Genomic DNA, 20,060 nt, shown 5'->3' on the forward strand with positions numbered 1-20,060 from the left:
GAAAGGAAAGAGACAGATTAAAAAATAATAGTGATTCTCGAGTTTTTATTTTAAAAGGAAAAGAGAAGAGAGTATTTATTTTAAAAGGAAAAGAGAAGAGAGTAGAGGATTAGAAGGATAGTACAGTGACATTTTGTTAACAACACTCTCCGCACATATTTGAACGCATTATGAAGGATTGTAAAACACTGGCATCCCCTTTCTTTTCCACTCCTTTCAGCTAAAAAATAAACTCGAGAATACAACGTTAGGATTAATTAACTTGCCTTCAACCCTAGCAACTTAACCTTAACCGATTTACTCGAGACACCATTAAGACGTGAGAACGAGCAAGTGACAAGTGACACAGGTGTATGGTCGTGGTCAAGACTAAGTAGGTTGATTGATCCGTCAAAGGCCCAAATCAGCCCACTGTAATGATCTGGTCAAAGGCCCAAATCAACAAATCAACCCACACCGAGATTAAATGGAAATTAGTTGGACGAAGTCCACTTCTTGCTCCAGCAGAACCCACAATCCACGTTGCCCATGACCTGCAGTTAAGGAGTTCATGGAGAGAGAGCTTCATTTACCTTTAGTTATTTAAATACATGGTAGATGAAAGAAGGGGATTATGCCTCTGTTACTTGTATACTTGTATGTGTAAACAGAGAGAGATAAAGCAAAATAAAAGCAAAATCTTTTCCCAAAATAGTTTATGTTCTTTTTGATATATTTGTGCATAATCGATTAGGAAACAATCATATTCAAATCCTTGTGAATCTCGTCCAGTCATCGTGCTATCAGATTTATAACGGATCATTGATCGCTGATATAAAGTTTATAAAAGCGTAATGTTGATTACATAATGGCGAAAAGGTATAATGCAAGAGGGATCATGTAATAACATTACATGCTGAATGTTACAGAAATAATAATACACAGGAATATAGGATAAAGGTGATATATTAAGCAGACACAACCTTTAATGCAGTACATAATGTTATAGATCAATTAATCATGATACCAGCATGAAGCTTCTGAATGAACAATCTCACAATTTAGACTTCAATTCAATTTTCCCAGACTCTATTGCCATTCGTTCTCGAATTTATTTCTGGGTTTCGAAAAGAACCCCATGAACTTCTTCAAAATGAGGTGCAGTCGCGTTCTTTGTATCTTCAATCCACCGAACAACTTTCTTGAAAGGACTTAATATCCGGTCACGATCCTTCTCACTCAATAACTGATGATCATATTAATGTTTGTGTTTTGATGCAGAATTAGCCAAAATTATACAAATATGATGAAAAGCATGCAAATAATTAACACACCGATCAGAGTTAAATTGTTACCTCAAGTTGCATAACTTCACATACTAAGCTGATATCTGCTATTGATGATTGTGAGCTTCCAACCAAAAACGGCCCGTCATACTTCTTTTAAATAGATAAAACCATTCGGAAGATACTTGACTAAAACACTGAGTGGATCATACTTCTTTTAAATAGATCACTTGGATACCTATATATAAAGTTAATTAATTATATAATCAACTCTGTAATTAATAACTAATAATATAATAATAAGCTATATTAGATTACAAAAACATTTTTGAAGGCTATGTATGTTAACAGTGGCGGATCTTAGTGTTATCCAAAGGGGGTATCCGCCCCACCTGGATTCAACGGGGAAAATTATTTTACTAAAAAATAAGGTTTTTATTAGTGTTTACCGCCGAAATAAAAAATTTATTAAATTTTCACATCTGCTCCTTCTGTCTTTGAGTTCAAGTTCCGCCACTGTGTATGTAAATACAGATCGAATTGAAGAACAGGAATATTGACTCACCAGTGACTAGCCACCCCTGGAAACGCACAAGATAAGTATATAAGTATCGCATGACTGCCAATCAGATATTTTCGCATCATGAAAATTGAATTAACTTTAACATAAACACAAACCTCATTTAAACATGCTTAATTAGTTCATATTACAACTAAATGAAGAATAAGATAATTGATGGGAAAATAATCACAACGGGCAATCTACAAAGCGGAAACAAACCCGTTTGACAAGCATTTCCCGACCCGTATGAACCCGTGAGGAAACTAACAAACAAGCTATATCAAAACCAACCCAAATCAGTCCCCAAATCTGTTCCAAATCAGTAGCTAAACAATAATCAAGCACACACTAAAACACGAGACTTTTTACGTGAAAAACCCCTCAAAATCGAGAGTAAAAACCACGGGACTCGTAAGCCACTTAAATTCCACTATCATCAACAAAGAGAGCAATACAATAATCCTTCTCTAGATCAACTAGAGGTATACAACATCATCATACTCTTGAACAAGAACAATCAACAAGTATATGAAATAAATAAAGACAAAAGAGGAATAAATCACCCAAAAAACTGCTCTCTGCTCCAGCAGCAATAACTCGACCTACAGGCCTTTTTAGACGAATTCAACGGTTGAAAACCTTGGCACTGATGTCAGGAAGACACAGCCCAAAAATGAAGAAGATTCAACGGTCGGATCTCCGGGGATCGAAGGTTTTCTGGACTGCTGTAAGAAGTGACGAAATTGGGATTTTTTTCTCTCTTTTTCTTGAACTCTCTTCACTCTTGATAATGAAAACGGCTGCAACTTGATGTTTTAAGATGCCCTCCTATGCTTGACCAAGTCAACCAAGCAATGAGCCTAATTTTGTTGGGCTTGGGCTTGTTAATACTTACTCATATTTGGAAACCCAATAACAAAACCCAACAAATCTCCCCCTTTCCAATTATGAGGAAGGAATCGCCATCCCAGCGATCGAGCAACATACCTTGAGCTTCTCACTTGCTAAAGCCTTTGTGAACATGTCGGAACCAATATCATCGGTGTGAACTTTATCAAGTTCAAACGAACCATCTTCAAGACGTTCTCTAATCCAATGATACCGCACATCTATATGTTTTGTCCGCTTATGATACATAGAATTTCTAGACAAATGAATCGCACTCTCATTATCACAAAGAACCACATATCGTGATTGCTTAAACCCAAGGTCTTGTAGAAACCTTTTCATCCACAATAGTTCTTTGCACGCTTCTGTTGCTGCCATATACTCAGCCTCGGTTGTAGACAATGCAACACACTTTTGTAACCTTGATTGCCATGAAACTGCTCCCCCTGCGAAAGTCATCAAATATCCAGAAGTGGATTTCATGTTATCTTTGTTTCCTGCCATATCTGAGTCTGTATAACCAACAAGCACCGGCTCTCCATTTCCGAATGTGATACCTAACTTTGAAGTACCTCGTAAGTATCTCATAATCCATTTAACCGCTTTCCAATGCTTCTTACCCGGATTTGACATAAACCGACTAACAACACTTACCGCATGAGCTATATCTGGCCTAGTACACACCATAGCATACATCAAGCTACCAACTGCTGACGCATATGGAACTATATCCATCTCCTCAACATCCTCCTTTGAAGTAGGACAATCTCTTTCTGTTAGCTTAAAGTTGTTTGTAAGAGGGGAACTAACCACTTTAGCATTCTTCATGTTGAATCTACTTAGCACCTTTTCAATGTATTGCTCTTGTGATATATGTAACGTCTTAGCACCTCTATCTCTAGAAATCCGAATGCCAAGAATCTGTTTTGCTGGCCCCAAGTCTTTCATAGCAAAAGACTTACTCAATTCTCGCTTCAACTGCGCAATTCTTTTAATATTTTTACCAACAATTAACATATCATCAACGTATAACAACAATATGATGAAATCATCATCACCAAACCTCTGAAAGAAAACACAATGATCTGAAGTTGTCTTTCGGTAGCCTTGCTTTCCTATAACCGACTCAAACTTCTTATACCACTGTCTCGGTGCTTGCTTCAACCCATATAAACTTTTCTGAAGTCTACAAACATAATTTTCTTTACCCTTAACCCGAAAACCTTCAGGTTGCATCATATAGATTTCCTTATCCAAATCACCGTGAAGAAAAGCAGTCTTGACATCCATCTGTTCAACATCAAGATCAAGACTAGCAGCTAATCCAAGAATCACTCGAATAGATCCCATCTTCACAACCGGTGAGAAAATCTCATCAAAATCAATACCCTTTTTCTGGCTGAATCCTTTAACGACTAACCTAGCTTTGTACCTTGGTTGTGAAGTCAGCTCATCTGTCTTCACTTTGAATACCCATTTGTTTCTCAAAGCTCTCTTGCCTTTAGGTAACTTCACCAGCTCATAAGTATTGTTCTCATGCAAAGAATTCATCTCATCTTGCATAGCTTCACCCCACTCTTTCTTATGCGCATCTTTCATTGCTTCTGAATAACATTCTGGCTCTCCCCCATCAGTAACTAATACATACTCATCAGCAGAATATCTAACAGAAGGATGACGGTCTCGAGTAGACCGCCTAAGTGGGACAAATGGGGGCACATCTGGTACTGGAATCTCTACCTGCTCCGGAGCATAATCATCATCAGTACCATGTTCATCATTATGAACATCATCTCCAACATGTTGTGGAGTAACTGGATCCAAATTAACAAGATCAGCACTAGTTTGAGGAACTGAATCTGTCTTCTCAACATCTTTTAACATCTGATCTTCTGTAAAAACAACATCTCGGCTTCGTACAAGTTTCTTCTGAACTGGATCATATAACCTGTACCCAAAATCATCTTCACCATAACCGAGGAATACACATGGCTTAGTCTTCATATCAAGCTTTGACCTCTCATCTTTGGGAACATGAACAAAAGCTTTACATCCAAAAACTCGTAAATGACGGTAAGAAACATCTTTGCCGCTCCAAACCCTGTTAGGAACATCAAAACGCAAAGGAACACAAGGGGTTAGATTAATAATATGAACTGCCGTATTTAAAGCCTCACCCCAAAAGGAATCGGACAACCCTGCATGTGAAAGCAAACATCTAACTCTCTCAACCAAAGTTATGTTCATCCTCTCTGCTAAGCCATTCAACTGAGGTGTCTTTGGTGGAGTCTTTTGATGCCGAATACCATTCTCCTTACAATAAGCATCAAATCTGCCAATGTATTCACCGCCATTATCAGTCCGAATACACTTGAGTTTCTTCCCCGTTTGCCTTTCAACTAGTGTATGAAATTCCTTAAACTTTTCAAATACTTGATCCTTTGACTTTAAGGTATAAACCCACACCTTCCTGGAATGATCATCGATGAATGTAACAAAGTAGGAACATCCACCAAGTGTCATAGTCTTCATAGGCCCACAAACATCCGAATGAACTAGATCAAGTATGTTCTCCATTCGAAAAGGAGAATGACTCTTAAACGCAACTCTGGTCTGTTTCCCTGCCAAACAGTGAGAACACTTACTCAAATCAATACCACTAACACCCGACAACACATTCTTCTTGAACAAGATAGACATCCCCTTTTCACTCATGTGGCCAAGTCTTTTATGCCACAACTCAGTAGAATCAACATTGTCCACTACGTTAACAATGTTCTGGATGATCTTCGGACGCGTGATGTATAATCTTGAGTCTTTCTTGCCTCTTCCCACTATCATAGAACCAAGAGTTAGTTTCCAAATACCATTACCAAAACCGTTATAATAACCATCATCATCAAGAATGCCTGTTGAAATAACATTAAGTCTCATATCCGGAACATGTTTTACATTATGCAAAACTAACTCCATTCCCGTGTCAAATTTCAAACAAACATCTCCAATACCAACGATCTTTGATAACCCGGCATTACCCATCCTAGCAAATCCATAGTCACCTGGAGTGTAAGATGAGAAGTGATCTCTACAAATTGCAACATGACATGTAGCACCACTATCAACAATCCAACTCGTGTCATCATGAGTAAGATTGATCATATCATAATCAATACAAACAAAGAACTCATCTGTGATAGCGTTAACTTCAACCTTATCATCATCACCACCATCACTTTTCTTTTGTTTATTCTTGTCATATGCTTTTTTCTTCTCGTTCTTTAACTTTGGACAATACCACTTTGTGTGCCCCTTTTCATGACAATTATAACACTCAACGTTAGCAAATTTGCCTTTGCGTGAGCTGCTACGATGATTGCCTCTTTTACCCTGACCTCTACTATGACTTCTCCCCCGCGTTTCTGTGACCAAGATATCTGACTGTGAAGAGGAACCTTGTGACTTTCTTCTCATCTCTTCATTCAATATACTACCCTTAGCCAATTCCATGGTGATAGTACCATTTGGTGCAGAGTTGGACAAAGATGTCCTAAAAGTCTCCCAAGAGTCTGGTAATGTACCAAGTAACCAGAGACCTTGAATCTCATCCTCAAACTTGATACCCATACCTGCAAGCTGATTTATAATACCCTGATATGCATTTAGGTGATCTGTAATAGGAGTCCCATCATGATACTTCAAAGCCATCATCTGCTTAATTAAGAACAACTTGTTATTTCCAGTCTTTCGTTCATATAACTGCTCAAGCTTTTTCCATAAGGCTTTAGCATCAGTCTCCCCAGTAATATGATTCACAACATTATCATCAACCCACTGCCGAATATACCCACATACTTGTCTATGCAAAATTTTCCATTGAGCATCAGATTTTTCCTCAGGTTTATCCTCAGTAAAAACAGGCAAATAATAATCTTTCACATAAAGAAGATCCTCCATTTTACCTTTCCAAACATGATAATTTGAACCATTTAAACTAATCATTTTACTTGTATTAGCTTCCATCTTTCACACAAGTCAAATCAAATAACCTAGCTCTTGATACCAATTTGATGGGAAAATAATCACAACGGGCAATCTACAAAGCGGAAACAAACCCGTTTGACAAGCATTTCCCGACCCGTATGAACCCGTGAGGAAACTAACAAACAAGCTATATCAAAACCAACCCAAATCAGTCCCCAAATCTGTTCCAAATCAGTAGCTAAACAATAATCAAGCACACACTAAAACACGAGACTTTTTACGTGGAAAACCCCTCAAAATCGAGAGTAAAAACCACGGGACTCGTAAGCCACTTAAATTCCACTATCATCAACAAAGAGAGCAATACAATAATCCTTCTCTAGATCAACTAGAGGTATACAACATCATCATACTCTTGAACAAGAACAATCAACAAGTATATGAAATAAATAAAGACAAAAGAGGAATAAATCACTCAAAAAACTGCTCTCTGCTCCAGCAGCAATAACTCGACCTACAGGCCTTTTTAGACGAATTCAACGGTTGAAAACCTTGGCACTGATGTCAGGAAGACACAGCCCAAAAATGAAGAAGATTCAACGGTCGGATCTCCGGGGATCGAAGGTTTTCTGGACTGCTGTAAGAAGTGACGAAATTGAGATTTTTTTCTCTCTTTTTCTTGAACTCTCTTCACTCTTGATAATGAAAACGGCTGCAACTTGATGTTTTAAGATGCCCTCCTATGCTTGACCAAGTCAACCAAGCAATGGGCCTAATTTTGTTGGGCTTGGGCTTGTTAATACTTACTCATATTTGGAAACCCAATAACAAAACCCAACAATAATAACCTCTCAAAGAGCTTAAATTGTCCGTGAACTATTATTGGATCTTTAGACATCGGATTTATAGCTGCATAAAAGAAGATAACATAAACCTCCTTAAGATAGTAAGTTATCTATAGTCAAGGTTGAAAAAGACGCGAAACGGGTCGTCGGGACCTTTAAAACTCAGAGATAGGGTCGAGACGGGGGTCGAGACGAACGTTGACTGACATTGACTTTTATACTATAATAAATAATATATATATATATATATATATATATATATATATATATATATATATATATATATATATATATATATATATATATATACATATTCTAAAGCCAAAAAATCTCCGTTGACCAGTTTACCTATAATCGCTATTATCATTTAAATAATACAAAAAATAACACTAAACTACGAAAATTTTGATCGATTTGATCGATTTTTTGACTGCTCTTAACCGAATTTTTGACTTTTGACCGGCGTTGACCCGATCTTTTCCGCATTTGACTCGACTTTTGACCGTTGACCAACTTATTAGATAACGGAACGGGGTCAAGACGGGCTAGTCACCAAAACGTCGCAACAAACGTTTACAACATTGTCTATAGTTCAATGTCATACAATTATTTTTTCACTCGTACATTAAATTTCTCAACCAGACAGGGATGATTCGATATAAATAAAACAGTAGTAAACAAACCTTTATATTCAGGAGTAAATTGTTTGCTTTTAAAAATATCAATCTGAATTTCCTCGAAATCTATCCCATTGACCCTTAAAAAAAAAATCATAAATGTCATAAGAAACACAAACCTAAGTTTTAAATCGAACATCAGCTAAAAATAATATATAGTACAGTAGTGATAATAAAAATAAAATATATCCATAAACTAAACTAACTAAGGAAAAAAAAAAATCGAACTAGACACTAATTAAATCAATCAATAACGGATTTAACAATAAACCCAAATCAAAATTACCCACAAACCAACATATGCATACACATTGCTGTAATAAATTATAGAAATGATCGAAACTAATGAATGAATCACAAAACATAAATGATTCGAAAGTAGTAATGAACAAAACCCAACTCAGTTGCACAAAAGTTAATGCTGCCGAGACCTTATAACAAAACATCATTTAGTGGAAGAACAAATTCCATTTACCAAATACTCAATCAATGAAATAAAAAACAAAAAAGGGAAGAAAAACAGATTTACTTGCAAAAGATGAGAACAGCACGAGGTGGTTGGGAAATTCGATCACCGTATACTTTGAGCGCCATATTTGTTTATTGTAATTTGGAACAATGTTTTTAGATTAATAATATGAAGCTTTGCTTCTAATCTGATATATACACAATATAATAAAAGTTTCAAATATACTACGCTTTGTTCTGACTATAAACTACTGTTACTTTGTATTTTTTATTTGCCAGAAATGAGTAGGAGCCGCATGTTTTTTGTTTCACACTAACTTTTTAATTCATGTACACTTTTATTTAATAAATTTATAATTACGTCCCTTAATTAACCTAGAGAGTTTAATTAATATAGAGAGTTGATCTTATATTATTATTATTATTATAAAAATATATATAATTAAAGATAAAATATGTAATTAGATGTACATAGATTAAAAGTGGTGTGTGAGAATCAACTCCCTTTTTGTTTAGTAGTACGGACTATATATTATATTTATAAATTTTACTGTATATTATATATCAGACTATTTGTAACGGTGAGTGGTATTACTTTTGGTGTCACTTGCCTTTTTGCACTTTTTGATGAGTAGTACGTGTTACTTTTTTAAGTGGAGTAGAGGTGATGTTTCTTTTTTGGTGTTACTTTTAGTGGAATGCTGAGGTTGCATTTTAATTTTCTTTTTCCTGTTTTATTTATTTGTATTTATATTATTTTTATTATTATATGATTATATTTATATTTTAAAAATATTTTTAAACTATAACGACTATATTATTGAACCCTTTTTTTTTCTTCAAAAAAAGGGCTACTTTTTACCCTTATATATACAACCACTCTTTTCAAATTATAACACACACTTCATCTCTTCTAAAATTCTCAAATCATAACACACTTCGAAATGAGCTCGTTGAATGTTTGCGTTAAAGTTCATTACGGAGGTGAATTTGATCCAGAATTGATGAATTATACCCCGTATGAAACACGAGATTATTACATGGATGTTCGTAAGTGTCCAAATTATTTGACGCTGCTTGAGTTGCTCCATCGAGACATACCTTACCCCTTCAAACAAGTATGGCTTTTCAAAAAATTCAACGGTCATGCCTCGCTACTTGAAGAAGATCACGATTAGTTTGGTGTGATTGGGCGAGTCTTGTTACGTAATCAACCAATTACGCTTTACACCGAATGGATTGATGAAAGCTACGCCATTGAGGCAAGTGAAGATGAAGCTGTACCTGAATCTCAGCCGTGGCAGCAATACGATATTCGCAATTACGATGATTGATGAATGTGTTTGTTGAAGATAGCCGTTTAGAAATTAAATTAATCGTTTTAGGAACTAAGTTGTTTTTCTATGTTTAGGAATTAATGTAATTGTTTTAGGAATTATTATAATAAACGGTTATATTTTATGAAATACTAATAAATTAATACAAGTAAACATGAATTACATTAATTGAAATTACTAAAAAAAATTACATAATTTTAAAATTCCTTAACGAAACTAGAAAATACATAACAAATTACTCATTATTATTAGCGGCTCGAAAGTAGGGTGATAAGTTCCAAACGTGCTTGGTTAAACGTGTTCGGCCCGAAAGTCGTTTTCTCACCTATTTTTATATATTCGTCAAACAAATCGGGTGTAGTTCCATACGCCATTTAACGTATGGCCGTTGTACACTTTCAAAGAATCGTCAAACTTTGACGACCTGTTGCATCGGGACGTTCCCTAAAAAATAAAAAATATTCAGGAATATCGGTACTATTAAAATTAGATATACCTTCCACAATTCAGAGAAATAACTGACAACTCATTCGAAAACGTCTCTTAAATTTTTTTTGGGGATAAATTGGTGCCTCCGAAAAATAATCATCGTATAACCTTAAAGCAGCATCTTCACGATCCCTAGGAATATAAACCCAGGTTCGAGGGAATCGCGAACTACTTGCTTCTCCCTCGACTTCTTCTTCCGTTATACTATTAATAAAACTAACAATTTTTTCATCATCAGATTCATCATCAAGAAACTCGAGCATCTTGTAAGTTTCGTCCATTGTGAAAAAATTAAAACTGTAGTTTGTATGTTACGTAGTATTTGAGTTAAAAGAATAGAAGTAGGAAAGTTGGATGTGTGTGTATTAAAAAGAAATGTAATGTAAATATATATATAGAGAAAAAAATACTGAATTTTTTTTAATTGCCAACGGCTATTATACAGTGCTCAATCATAGCCCGCCACGTGGCAGCAACGACCGTTGCTTGCTGCGTCACTTTGCTTCAAACGCCAAAGAAACGGAGGGAAGTAACGATTGATAGAAAACCGTGTGTATTTTTAAATTTTATAAACGCAGCGGAACATGTAAATAAACATCTTTTATTTTTATTATCATTAAAATAAACATCATTTATTTAATTATAAACTTTCGCACGATTAACGGTTCCACTAAGATCCAATTACACCACTAATAATTATCAAATAATAAATTCATAAAGAGGAGTTTAGATGTACCTTTAGCGAGCAATGAAAGAATGGTATAAAGAACTCTCCATGTCTAGGTTGAAACATATATTCAAAGTGTATGAATATCTCTATGGTTGATCCACACAGCACGTCGAACAACACCAATCGGATGCTAGTCTTTAGCGAGCAATGAAAGAACGGTATAAAGAACTCTCCATGTCTAGGTTGAAACATATATTCAAAGTGTATGAATATCTCTATGGTTGATCCACACAGCACGTCGAACAACACCAGTCGGATGCTAGTCCGTATAACCCGAAAACAATATCATATATTGTTTCAATATTGAAAAGCAAAACTTTCTCTTTTTTTTTCTCTACGGCAGAAACACAAAATATATGCACCTCTATTTTCCTTTCTTGGTCATAGACCACAAATAATAATAAAACCCTTTTGAGTTATTTTAAGGCTAAATGGATGTGTGCAACTTCCATAGATTCATCAATTGATATGAGATGATATATATAGACCAACCACCCTTTTGTAAATTTGTGTTGTGTCAATTTCAACAAAAACTCGCGAGCATAAAATTATTTTAATAATCTTTTTGATTGTGTTGCGTTTTTAAATATTGACGCTAACAACTCCAATTTACATCCATGAGATCTTTTACAATCTTTTAAGATATCAAATTTTATAATTTAATATTTTAAATCACAATTGATCAAAAAATATATTACACCATGTGATCTTTTACAATCTTTTAAGATAATAAAGAAACAAGGAAAATATATTTTTTTACTTAGCCAACAAGTACACTCGTTAAATATATATTAACTAAATTAAAATATATTTAATAAATAGAACTCTTATTATTTAATTTAATTAAATCATATTTAATTAAATTATGTTTTCTCAAACTATTGGTTATAATTATATATCAACAATATATAATAACCGGTGTCTAAATGCTAAAGTGTGTGACTCCATAGGCCTGTATACAAGCGGTAGTATAGATTTGTGTTATTACGTGCACACTAATTCTAACAAACTCCCACTTGTGCATGCCATGACATCTAGAAAACTATACAGACATATATTGGCGTCTAGCAACACGTCAATGCCCCCGAAATATACAAGTGTTTGTTTTAGCTAAACGAACTATCATTATTATTAAAAATGATTTAATGATTAAGTGTCTATTGTCCCTTTATTACCAATACCGAGTTGACATGAGACATGGATCTAGTCATTCTCATTTGTCAACTAATTTTGTTTCTCGATTTTGAAAGATTGAATGTGATCACCAAGTTAAAATTGATTTACAATCAATATAGCTTGGACACGGCCGTGTAAATATCCATTCATTTTCATCGAGGGGCCCAGTGGTATCATACTCTCACATAGAGGAATAAATCCCATTTTGATTATATGCGTTCGTCATGTACTTCACATCATACTCAATGATGGCCTTTATAACTACCTTGTTCAGGATAGCATTTAACCATATCAAAGTATAATATGTCATACAATCAAAAACCAACATATACATCTCAGGTCTAAGGACACAAAGACATAACCATTATGAGATTCACTATTGACGACGATCCATGTAGTGACATTTCATGATTGGGTCATTCCAATATTCATCATCAATGAATACATATGAATTTTAGCCTCAACTTGTTAACTATTCACCATCAGTAAATAAAACTAAATTTCATAATAATCTTAATTCATGTTACTCCCATAACATGATCGATTATCGAGATTTTGAACAATCAATAATTATTCATGGATTAAACATGCTAATATAGAACACAGTGATATAAATGAAAACGACCATACCGAGTATCTCAATTCATTTAGATAAAACTGCTTGATGTTCCAGAAATATTCAAATACTAAATCACAGATGAAAAAGATCAGTAGCATACCGAAGTCCAATATTACTAGCATGATCATCATGCTTGTTGTGCATCATGGGCTTTATGAATGGGTCAGTCACGATATCATCTGTATGAACCTTAAGAATACTAATTTCATTCTCCACAATTACTTCATGAATGTAGTCAAACTTCGAAGAATGTGTCGGATAATTTTATGTACATTTGATTCTTTTGTAAGTGTTATAACAACCAAACTATCACAATACATCTTTATAGAAGATTTATTGTTGTGTACTACTCTGAGTTCAACAACAAACTTCCTTATCCAGAAAACTTTCTGAGCAGCATCTCAGGTAATAATGTATTCTGCTTTTGTTGTAGAATGTGCAACAATGCTCTACTTTGAGCTCTTCCAATTAAATGTCTCGTCTATCATGACAAAGACACAACCTGACTGGAATCGAGAATCATCTCGATCAGTTTGGAAACTATCATATGTATTATGGTTAATACTTAACTCCTTTTTCAAACCATCGTAAACTAAGAACATATCTTTAGTACTCTATAAATACTTAAGAATGTTCTTAACAACAATCCAATGTTCTTAACCTAGATTTTGTTGATAACGACTCGTCAAACTCAAAAATAACGAGACATCATTTTAGTACATAACATGAAATACATAATGGATCCTATAGCCGAAGCATATGGGATACATTTCATTCGTCTTATCTCATCATGTGTGATAAGACTTTGAGACTTACTCAAGGATATGCTCTTTTGCACAGCAATGCTCCAAGGTTGGAGTAATGCATGCTAAATCTCTGCAAGATAAGATATGTACATTAATTCAAACTAATAAGCCATTTGAATCTATTTCTATAGATCATGATTCCAAGTATATAAGTAGCTTCTCCAAGATCATTTATGGAAAAACGTTTTCAAGCCAAGACTTGACATCTTGCAAGTTAAAATGTTATTTCCAATAAATAGTATGTCATCAATATACAAGATCAAGAAGACTACTTTGCTCCCACTAGATTTAATGTAAACACAGAGCTCATCTTGGTTTTGAGAAAAACCAAACTTTTTGATATTCTCATCAAACTTAAGATTCTAGCTCCTGAATGCTTGCTTTAATCCATAAATGGATTTTAGAAGCTTGCATACTTTAATAGGATGCTTAGGATATATAGATCCTTTCGGCTGAACCATATATACGCCCTTACTTAGGTCGCCATTAAGATAAGCGATTATGATATCCATTTACCATACTTCATAATCATGAAAAGTAGCTATGGTAATAAGTATCCTAATGTATAAAGCTCGCGATCAGTGAAAAAGTTTTATCATAAACTTTTGCTACAAATCGAGCTTTAGAAGTGTTTACATTACCATCCATGCTAGTCTTCTTTTTGAAGACTCATTTACACCCCATTGTCTTACAATTGGGTGGAAGATCAATCAAGTTACATACTTGCTTATCTTTCATGGACTGCATATTTACATTCATAGTATGTCGCCATTTTTAAGATTCGTGATCTTATATGGCCTCACGGTAGCTAAAGGGTTCATAATCCTCTAGGTGAGTTTCATCTGAATTAATCATATAATCAAACCTCTTATTCCGATGAGGAGTTTTACCAGGCCTATGAAGTTCAGGTGCAATACGTTCTGACTCACCAACAATGCACTCAGATTTAACGTGTAGATTACTAGTTCTTATAGAAGGTATGTTACTTTGTAGTTCTTGAATTTCTTCAAGATCTACTTTACTCCCACTAAATTATTATAAGAGAAGATCTCCTTTTTAAGAATTCAGTAGACCGAGCAGAAAACACTTTGTTTTCAGCTTTGTAGTAGAAATACTAACCCATTGTTTCCTTTGGGTATCCCATAAAGTGAAATTTAATACTTCGGGGTTTTAATTTGTTTGAAGTGTCATGCTTCACATATACTTCACAACCCAGAAATTCAAATAAGACAACTTGGGAATCTTTCCATGCCATACTTCATATGGTGTCTTTTCTACCTTCTTGGTTGGAACCATATTGAGTATGCCTGCAGCAGACTCTAATGCATAACCCAAAAAAAAAAGACGATGATAGAGTAGTTCGACTCATCATAGATCAAACCATATCAAGTAAAGTTCGATTCCTCCATTCAGACTCACCAGTAGTAGTGTGTGAGGTGGAGTGAATTGTAAGACAATCCCACAATTCTACAGGTGGTCCATGAGACGACCCGTCCTAATCCATCTGGACGAATACATTACATTTGGTTACATCGCGAGGTACATGACCTCTATATGATACATTTTACAAACATTGCATTCGATTTTAAAAGACAATCTTTCTTTACAACGAAAGTTGACAGCATGCATATCATTTCATAATATATCCAACTATAATTGACTTAATAATAATCTTGATGAACTCAATGACTCGAATACAACGTCTTTTGAAATATGCCATTAATGACTCCAAGTAATATTTCTAGAATGAGCAAATGCACAACGAAAGATTTCTTTCGTACCTGAGAATAAACATGCTTTAAAGTGTCAACCAAAAGGTTGGTGAGTTCATTAGTTTAACATAAATAATCATTTCTATCATTTTAATAGACCACAAGATTTTCATTTTCAGTTCTCATAAATATACGTCCCATGCATAGAGACAAAAATCATTCATATGGATTGAACACCTGGTAACCGACATTAACAAGATGCATATAAGAATATCCCCTATTATTCCGGGAAATCCTTCAGACATGATAAAAACGAATTCGAAGTACTAAAGCATCCGGTACTTTGGATGGGGTTCGTTAGGCCCAATAGATCTATCTTTAGGATTCACGTCAATTAGGCGTGCACTAATTCTCAAAATTAGTGATGTCCCCTAATTCTTAGGCTACCAAGCAAAAAGGGGCATATTCGGCTTCGATCATTCAACCATATAATGTAGTTTCGATTACTTGTGTCTATTTCGTAAAACATTTATAAAAGCAGCGCATGTATTCTCAGTCCCAAAAATATATATTGCAAAAGCATTTAAAAAGGGAGCAAATGAAACTCACAATACTGTATTTTGTAGTAAAAATACATATGACGAAACTGAACAATGCAGGGTTGGCCTCGGATTCACGAACCTATATCAATTGTATATCTATTAAAACGTATAATGGAAATCACATAATTTCCTTTATTAAGTATATATTATTTATGTGTTTATAGTTTATATAAATTTTATACCAAATTTTATTAAAAACATATACTTCATTTATATTTTTTTTATATCTTAACTTATATATTATATATATTACTTTAAGATAATTATTTTCTTATTCATTTTAGAATATCTATATATGTACATATATGTTTAGTGTTATATCTAAAAATCTATTGTTTTGTTATATGTAAGTATAATGTTAATAGATTTGATATATATAGTTATGTGAAATATTAATGTAATTATAATATATGTAATAAGTATGTTTTATGTACAAAATATTTATTTGTTAAAAATGATAGTTTTGATATTAATGATTTACTAATAATAGTCCTACTAATAATATCTTTATTAATAACAATAATACTAATAATAAAAATGATAATGATAATAATAATAATAATAATGATAATACATATGTTAATAATGATTCCAATAATACTAATAAGTACATAATGATACTAATATTAATATGAGTAATAATAATAATAGTTTGTGTTATTTTGGTAATAATAATAATCCTAATCATAATAATAGTAATAATACATATATTAGTAACAATAATAATGATAAAAATTATAATTTTCGTAACAATAACAATAATAATGATAATAATAATTTTGGTAAAGAAATCTACCTTCCAAAGCTTTTCTAAAAAATATGTCCCGAACAAGGTTTGAACCCGAGACCTCTCGCTCACACACAACACCCTCAAACCATTCTGCCATTTCTGTCTTTCTTGATTATATCTATAACCATATATATTTAACCCAAATTTATCAATACTCATCATCTTCTTCATTGAAATCAAACGACTAAACAACTTCATTCTTAATAGTCAATCATCAAAATAGTTTTAGGACTTTTAAACAAACATGAAACAAAAATAAAAGTGTTCTTGAAAAAGAAAAAAAATTAAAAAAAAAAAACTGAATTTGATCCTACTGCTGAAGCTGGTAGGTTAAAAAAAATGTTCTTCCATTTCGAATACGTTTTGGACAATTCTTACAACATGAAATTAGTTTCAAATCATTCCTAAAAACTATTGGAATCGTCAATTGAACTTGAAACATCAAAACGAGCTATAATTTCTCGATGAACAAATTGATTGACTTTTGACAAAATAATTTTGACTCGCAAATTCGAATTCGTTATTAAGAATTGGAACTTGAGATTTTACAGAAAGTTTAAGTAAATGATTCCTAACAACTCTGTATTTTTAGTTTTTGAAATTTGTTTCGAATTCAAGTTAGTGTATATCACTGTCAAGAACACATGAGCTCAAAAGTTGGTTTTGAAATTAAGAATATTATAAATTATGATTACAACATGAAATGTGTTGCAAATCATTCCTATAATCTTTATGGATCATCAAATTAACTGGAAACATCAAAACAAACTCGAATTTGATTCAAGAATACTCTGTTGACTTATAAAACCAAAACTTTGACTCTCAAATTAGAAATCAATAGAAAGAATTGAGGATTGAAAACTTACAGATAGTTTAGATAGACGATTTCTATCAAGATTGCATTAACACATTTTGAAAATTCGTTCGAAATCGAAAAATGGTTGAAAATATGAAGAACATTGGCTTTTTTTTTTTCCTAGTTTGTTAAATTTTCTGTTTTTAAATTCTCTTATGCAGTAATTGCTATATATTTTGTGATAAATAATTTAAGTAGAAACATGATTTCAATCACAGGTTGTTTTGTAGTAGAGATTTAGTCGACATAGGTATCAATTGGTAGCAGGAGAAGAAGAAAAAAAAAACAAAAATAGATAGAGATAGGTAACTGCCTTGTACGATTCAAAGACTTTGTAAATTTAATAAGTTTGTTTTCATCTGATTACTAATAAAAAAAATACAGATATTTATTAATCATAAATATACTAATATTATTATTAATGCAACTATAATAATTTTTGATAATAATATTAACAATAATAATAATAAAAGTAATAATAATAATATGGTGATATTAATATTAACAATATGATGATTTTAATAAGTTTAAAAAAAAATTAATAGTAATGATAATAATAATAAAAATGATATTAGTAATATTATTAATGATACTAATAATAATAATACTAATTATAATAATGTTAATATTATGAATGATAATATTATAATAAAATGATATAACAATTTTTACATACTAAATTTCATATCTATATGATATATATATTAATATTATTAATACTGATATTACTATTATTATTGAGAGTAATAATAATATAACAATTATATTTTTATTTGCAAGTAAGTTTAATATGTTGACATTATATCTTAATAGCTATGTAATATTTAATAATTATATTATATATATCCGAATATACATTTATTAGATATCGAATATTCACATATTTTATATATATTACAATATAATAATAATTATTAATTGAATCGTATATATACATATAAATTCAAAATAATATCATGTATATGTCTATATATATATTCTTTTTAATTGTACTTAATTATACTATTTATTATTTTATATTTTTAGTTCTAATTAATTAAAGTGTATCTCATTTATTCAAAATATTATATATATATTATTATATTTATATTTATATAAATATATTTACATATTTATTTACACACAATTGTTCGTGCATCGTCGGGAATAGTCAAAGGTCAAATGAATCATGAGAACAAACTTTTTGAGACTTAATATTACAGACTTTGCTTATCGTGTTGGAAACATATAAAGATTAAGTTTAAATTTGATCGGAAATTTTCGGGTCATCACAGTACCTACCCGTTAAAGAAATTTTGTCCCGAAATTTGATTGGGATGGTCATGGCTGACAATAAGTATGTTTTCATGACTCATATGAGCTGATGAATAGAGTTTTATTATCATTGAGTAATATAGATAAAACAACTCGATTATTCGAAGTGTACGAGTGAAGCTATCACAAAAGAGTGAAATGAATGAATAAAGTTTCATTTTAACTTTTGACAGATTCAGGGTTGAATTTCGAAATTCAAGGGATTTAAAGAAAATCTTCGAAATCTAAAAGATTTGATTCTTCGGTGAATAAGGAAATTAAGATCTCTATAATTAAATACGGTGATCTGCCTCGCTTACTCTGTCTGATATTTCCATTATAAATTAAACTCTTCTGTCCCATTATTCTCACCATTTCTATACTTTCTTTCTTAATTCATACATCCAAAAGATTGTGAAAATGCTTAATCCAATACTGATCCTTGTCCTTATCCTTACTATCGCAACAATCATTCTCTTTTTCCCACTTCCACCAGAGGAATCTGTTTTCTTCTACTTCTCCCTTGGGGTTATAGTGTTTTTAATTCTCCCATGCCTTTATGTTGCGATAAACATTGACATACACGGTTTTGTAATCTCCGTGTTGTTATTGGGCTTTATATTTTCTCTTATATTTTGGAGCTCTTTGCCTTTTTATTGTCTTCTCGACCTCTAGTAAAGCGAGTAATGATCCAGAATTCGTAAGTATGGAGTTTAGAATGAACATAACTAATGTTCTGAGAGAGGGATTGCAATAGCACGATCTTGATTGGTCAAATTACCCGAATTCAAGAGAAAAGATTATACTATCAAGAAAATAGGTTCTTGATATGTTTGAAGATTAGATAGAATATAAGAGTCATGTAACATGGTACATAATGATGTTATGATTCTGTGAATCATCACGTTCCATTAGAAACTCAGCATGACTTACTGTAATATAATCACATTGATCAAGTGTCATT

The 20,060-nt window shown here is 32.6% G+C and overlaps 1 protein-coding gene and 1 pseudogene across 1 annotated transcript in view; both read right to left on the minus strand.

The window, feature by feature from the left end:
- Positions 1 to 987: 987 nt before the first annotated feature.
- LOC139886486 (glutathione S-transferase T1-like) overlaps positions 988 to 20,060 on the minus strand; it is a 68,242-nt gene continuing 49,169 nt past the window's right edge. Inside the window, exon 8 of the mRNA XM_071870319.1 lies at positions 988 to 1,009. The gene's annotated coding sequence lies outside the window, so the exon portion shown is untranslated. The remainder of the gene's footprint in view (positions 1,010 to 20,060) is intronic.
- LOC139886489 (glutathione S-transferase T1-like) lies at positions 1,022 to 8,812 on the minus strand (annotated as a pseudogene).

Source organism: Rutidosis leptorrhynchoides, chromosome 1 (genome assembly GCF_046630445.1).
Source record: "Rutidosis leptorrhynchoides isolate AG116_Rl617_1_P2 chromosome 1, CSIRO_AGI_Rlap_v1, whole genome shotgun sequence".
Classification (NCBI taxonomy): Eukaryota; Viridiplantae; Streptophyta; class Magnoliopsida; order Asterales; family Asteraceae; genus Rutidosis; species Rutidosis leptorrhynchoides.